At 48.7% G+C, this 6,292-nt stretch overlaps 1 non-coding gene across 1 annotated transcript; it reads left to right on the top strand.

The window, feature by feature from the left end:
• Nucleotides 1-4,800: 4,800 nt before the first annotated feature.
• LOC146051335 (5S ribosomal RNA) lies at nt 4,801-4,919 on the top strand. The gene has a single exon (XR_014466729.1). It is a non-coding gene; the product is annotated as a 5S ribosomal RNA (ribosomal RNA).
• The last annotated feature ends 1,373 nt before the right edge of the window (nt 4,920-6,292 follow it).

Below are 6,292 nucleotides of genomic sequence, written 5' to 3' on the forward strand. Positions count from 1 at the left end.
ACGGACACGCCCACCTTACTTCCCTGTCAGTAACTGAAGAGACTGAGCCCTCCTACGCTGACGTCACTCATTTCATGATGTCATCTTATCACACAGAGGTACTGCATCATCTTGTATTACACACACCTGGGGACTTGTTAGTGTCACGGCGGCAGCCGTACGCCCAGCGGCTGGCAAACTTCTCTAAGCTACGTTATCAGCGTAGCTGCCTTACTTGTGTAGGTTCACGGCACCAGCTTGAACTACGTTGTCAGCGTAGTGACTCCGCGGCAGCCGAGCGCTGACAGGTCATTGTGGCACTTATAGTTCCACAGAGAAATAGACAGTCCGGCACACCGCTAACAAAGGGGGCGTCTGAAGGGTGCGTCACGTGCGTGTAGTACTTAGACGATATAGCATCTAAGTACAGCGCCGGCAAACTGCTCATTTAGACGCTTTAGCATCTAAATTTAGATGCTCCGCAAACCGCTAACAAGGGTGCATCTAAATTTAGCCGCTAGAGCCTCTAAATTTTAGTGTTGTATAGGGGTGCAGCATTATCCCAAAAAAGACACAGACCAAAAAAAATTCAAAAACACTAGTAAACTTGTCGGCAATGACACTTGTTGACGTAACAGCTGTCGACCTTGTTTATCCACGCCAGCCCGAAGCATGGCAAGCGTCCTACTGACCTTTTCATACCCCCACTATCCACGTCGCGTGGAGTTGATTTTATAAAGTGTCCCCTCGCCACGCTTCGGGCTCGCTCACTTTATAACATCAACTCCACGCCGACCTGGATAGTGGGGGTATGAAAAGGTTGGTAGGATGCATAATGCGTCCCACGGGGTTCGCTACGCTCACCACGCTTCGGGCTGGCATGGATAGCGGGGGTGTTTCAGGAACACAATCACACCTGCGATATCATACACCTGAGACAGTAATGATGACATGTGTTAACTGGTAACTTGAGATGACTACGCTAGAACTAGACACAGTTTCTGACAGGGACGCTAGTTCTGACTACGATGACTACGCTAGTTGCGGGAACACTACGCCGATTTTGACAGGGACGCTTACGCAGACTACAAGTACCCACACCTGTGCCCCCTGTATATATCACACCCATGCCCCCTGTATATCACACCCGTGCCCCCTGTATATCACACTCGTGCCCCCCTGTATATATCACACCCCTGCCCCCCTGTATTTCTTCTGCGGCAGACGTCAGGGGCCAGAGGGATTACATTGGGTAGAGAGTGAGGTCACGACCTTTCCAGCACCAGAAAGGATAAAACTTCTGGACTGCCCAGAGACAGCCCTGGCTCCTCCCTCCTCTACCCCGCCTCCTAGGCTAGCTTACTTTCAGTTTTGATTGTGCTGGCAGGAGCCAACACGCATTTTGAAAGGGCTGCTGTTAAAGCAGCTTAAACTTCGTTTTGAATTTTTTTTTTATTCTTATTTTTACACTGACTGGAGTCAGTGACAGAGCAGCAGCACTGGGGGTCTGTTAGATCCCTGCACTGCGCTCCATCACCCGGGACCCGGCAGCCCAACACCACCCACGTGGCTCCCACAAGCGGAGGTGTTCGGCTGGCTCTGAAGCACTGGAGAGCACAGCCGCGACGGGGACCGGGACATCAGCGGTGACAACCGCTTTCAGGTAACGCGCTCCCCGCTGGGAGTGCGAATGCGCACGCAGTTATAGCGGCTGAGCAGCCCGGTGGGGGGGATCGCCGGGCTGCACTAGCAAGCGGCCAGAACGCCTCCTTTCACTAGGTGTGCACCCTGACCCGCTGGACCACCAGGGAGACTTTGAGTGTGGGCAGCGGCGTCGGTATGCGGGGCCGCCCGGCAAGCGCCGGATCCCCGCCATTTTACCGACGCCGCATGAGTCATGAAATCCCGGTGGCCATTTGCTAGTAGGGGGAAGGGAGCCTCTCCTCACACGGCCCCTCTCCCGGAGACAGGAGCTAGGATGTACCCACGGGGTTTCCAGCCCTGATCTCTTCCTGCCTGCCTGCTGCACGTGTAAGAAGGACACAGAGAGCTCTCTGCCAGTCTGGAGTTCCATCTCTTCACTGCCGGGCCATATGGGCAAATCCCACCTGTACCTCTCCTACTGGAGCACAGGGTACAGTACTTTATGCTCCTGCCGGCCTATGTGCTTTGCGGAGCTCAGTGCCACTTTTATTATTATATGCATTGTGCTGTGTCTCATAACTGTGTTAACACCATCACTGCATGTCAGAAGTATAGGTGTTAGCTGTACCAGTTTAGCTGCCTCTTGTACAATGTCAGAGGACAGCGATAGTGACATAGGGACTCCTATATTGGTGTCCTGCACACATTGCAAGGCTGGCCCAAGTACCACCGGCCAGCCTGGGCATATGAGTATAGCCTGATGGCGCGGCTACCCTTTCAAAAAGGGACGCCATTGTAAGGACGGAGTCCATGGTACTTTCCCAGCTATCAGGCGGTTCTGGCGGTCATTTTAACATACTTGCCGCCATTGCACGCTGCTGGAGCTCCTGACTACTAATGCCAGGGCTGTGCTCAAGCTTGTCCTGATTAACTGCATATTGAATGCAGCTGCTCCCCCATGTTCTGTGTTCAGACAGTGGGGTTTAGAGCATAGTGGGACAGTATTGGGCTGTATGTAAATTAGGTCATATCACTCCTGTGTTATATACCATGGTGTTGTTGATTGGCCTGTGGCAGCTCATCTCCTTATACTGTCTCTCTTATCCAGTGATTCTATCTCTGGTTACCTATACCTACTCTCTCTCCCTGTGTGTGTGTAGTGTATATATTGTCAGGTGGAAAGTGTATAACTCAGTTTACATTGTCATCTCAGGCCTGAGGCCATATACCCTGTTGCCTTGCCTGATGTATTTTTCCTCCGTGACATAGAGATCGTTAGATTTCTGCAATAAGCCTCTAATTGTGCAAGGTGTATCTGCTGGCTGACAAAATAAAAACCCCTTCTTGCTTTCTTCCAGAAAGATACTGTGTTCTCAGATTACAGTTTATGGGGGGACAGTTTGCTGCCAGCTAGGTCATACAGAGGACAGCAGGAAGTCTTATACCCTGCTATCAGGGTGACACAGAGGTCACTGCCTTACTCTTAATGCACAGATACTGAGGGTAACATTGCACTGTCACATACAGAGGACAGCAGGAAGTCTTATACCCTGCTATCAGAGTGACACAGAGGTCACTCCATTAATCAAAGGCAAGGGCAGCAATGTCTAATGCAGGTAGCATGACTTGTATGTTACTAACTCATGAGTTAGCAAAGTTATCCATAGCAAGTCAATTAGAAATCACAGTGTGTGCAGCCATTACAGTTCTGGTCCAGACACTTGGTGTAAGACACCTCTGCTAACTTTTAAACCCTGTCGGAACATAGTCCAGGCCTGTTTTACCCTAATAGAGCAATAGCTCAATCAGCAACGCTCCCGTCTCTTAAGTAGACAAGGCGCACGGCTATAAGGATTCAGTCCCCACAATACAGGGGTTATTTCATGTTCTGACAAGGCACTATGGTAAACATCACCAACGGTGGACTCTGAGATGTAATTTCTCCACAGGATAACCTTTGGTATTCCTGGTCATTGGAAGTTGGAACATTGCACTGTCACATACAGAGCTGGTTGTGGTGTGTACGCACAATACAATCCAGTGTGGGATCTGACTATGTAGTCGGATTTACATTAGGATCACATGCATCTAACATGCAGATCGCACATTTGAGATAATTTGACTTAGTATTCCTCCAGGCCTCTAGTAGCCTTGCACCCCAGCGGGGTAGCATTTTTGGGAGATGCAGCTGTGGAGGTGCAGGACGAACTGTGTAATGGTTAACATTACTACCTCACGGCACTGATGTCAATCTATATTCATACCACACTGGATATGCCCAATCTCATTTGAGATCACATGGGAACACCAGCTGTTGTAGATAACATGGGTTCCATTCAAACAACGCCATTACCCTAACTGGGTGGAGTTTATGTATATTCTCCACGTAATTGCGTGGGATTACTCCGGGTGCTCCCGTTTTCTCCCACAAACAATTCGGTTTGTCATTTCTTATGGTTCTCCTTTAAGTTATGTTAGCGGAGTAACACTGGCTGTAGCTTTTATAATTAAAAGCTAATATGGCCTTGACTATGCATCCCTTCAGGGACGCAATCTCACTTTGGTAGAAGTTTTACTGGTTGCCAATGTTGACGGCCTTGTTCATTTCAGCGCCACCATATGCTATATACCAATATGTTGCCTCTTAATCTGTACGACCTATTGTATAGGGGTACATGAATGCATATGTTTATGTTTGTAGGCATTTGTGTGTGTACATGTGTGTATATATATGTACATACACAATATATATATATGTATGTGTATATATATATATATATATATATATATATATATATATATGTATATTAGTGGATATATATAGCGGTGCTAGGTCAGCATTCTCGCTTCTTACATTCAAACAGCGGTTCGATATAGTTTCCTGTTTGTTTGTTTTCTAATGTATCTACATACACATACATTATAACCAAAACTGATCCTTTTGGTAAATCCGTGTTTTATACACGCAACAGTACATCTTAAGACATAGACTGGATAATGCTATTATGGAAAAGATGCTTCTGTCTTGAAACCTAAGTGAAAAAGACAGTCCTGTGGGATTTCTGCAAGGTAGAACCTTGGTTTCTAGGTCACCCTGTGCAGGTCCAGTCGGGTGATGCAAAAAAGGGTGGTTTGTTATCAACCACTAGGGTGACACTCTGAGTGGGCCGGCTATGAGCCTACGGCCACACCACCCTGAACACGCCTGATCTCGTCTGATCTTGGAAGCCAAGCAGGGTCAGGCCTGGTTAGTACTTGGATGGGAGACCATCTGGGAATACCAGGTGCTGTAGGCTTAGGCCTCCCGCTTCTTCCAATGGGAGCGCAAGATCCCGGCCTTGTTGGCAAAACTATACCAACAGATGGACCCTCCCTTCGGAGGTGTTCCTGTGGTTGGTAGGCCATTGGGGTGGACCAATGGTGGTTTGATGGCTTTGCGTCACATTTACCAGGTCACCCTGTATGTGTCCAGGTCTCGAGACCCTGCAGGTTACAGAGTCCACGCTCTGTTATGTCAGTCCAGTGGCTATTCGTGCGGAGGTAGGCTTTTCACCATTTTTGCTCCTCCTCAAAGTAATTTGTACATTAAAAGTGGAGGTGGGGGCACCTTAATCCAGGAGAATCTGGTTCTCGGATCTGTGAACCCTGTTAGGGGTCTCTCTTATCTGTCTGCCTCTGGGGCCAGAACTGCTCACAGGGCTGTTAAGACAACCTAATTAAAAGCCACGGGATTGAATTCAATCCCAGAATTTACCGTTTGTCTAGGGTTTTGTCCTTTCGGTAGAAGTAGTGGGGGCTGGCCTCCGCCTGTTTCTTTAAAGCAACAGGGCTCAGCTCTCTCCTTTGTATTCCACAGCCTATGAGCTCTGTGGTATGATCTCCGCTCATTCTTGCAGGGGGTCCTGCAGATCCAACCTCTGGTTGTTACAAACATGGTGGTTTGATAAAATCTTTCTCTGATTCTTTGGGCCCTTTAGGGCTCTTTACAGGCTAACTGGGACAACGGTTTTCCTGTTGACCGTTGCTGCTGGGTGTCTGCCCGGTAGGCTCTGTTAGGTCAATCGCCTTTCATAGTCTTTCATTCTCATAGAACGGATTCTTTGAAACGTTACTTTACACCTCACAAGGTGGTTCCTGAATTTCAAGTCATCCAGGAGATAGTGATCCCTGCCCTTTGTAGGCCGGCGGTCTCTCCTGGGCAGCAATCAACTGGAGATGGTCTGTGCTTTGCACGACTATGTACATCACGCTGTAATACTTTGGCCATCTGACTCTCTCTTTATCCACTAGAGAATTCATAAGAGGGGCTGGTCTGCTACCATGCAGACTATTGCCAGCCGATATCTGCGGTCGTTTATCAAGCAGGATTCCTTGTTCACCTCACTCTCCGTTCTTGCAGGGGTACGGGCTCATTCCACTACATCTGTGGGTGTGTTTCGGGCTTTTACAGGTGGTGCAACGGCAGAGCAACTTGGCAAGGCGGCAACTTGGTCGTCTGCCAACGATTTCTTACGCTTTTTTGCGTTTGTTATGTTTGCCTCTCAGAACTCGGCATTCGTCCAGAATATACTGGCCGCGGCACAAGCGCGTCCCCACCCTTAGGTGGCTGCTTTAGGACATCCCAATGTAATCCCTCTGGCCCCTGACGTCTGCCGCAGAAGAAACTGAG

The sequence above is a fragment of the Crinia signifera genome, chromosome 12 (assembly GCF_055691185.1).
Source record: "Crinia signifera chromosome 12, ASM5569118v1, whole genome shotgun sequence".
NCBI lineage: Eukaryota > Metazoa > Chordata > Amphibia > Anura > Myobatrachidae > Crinia > Crinia signifera.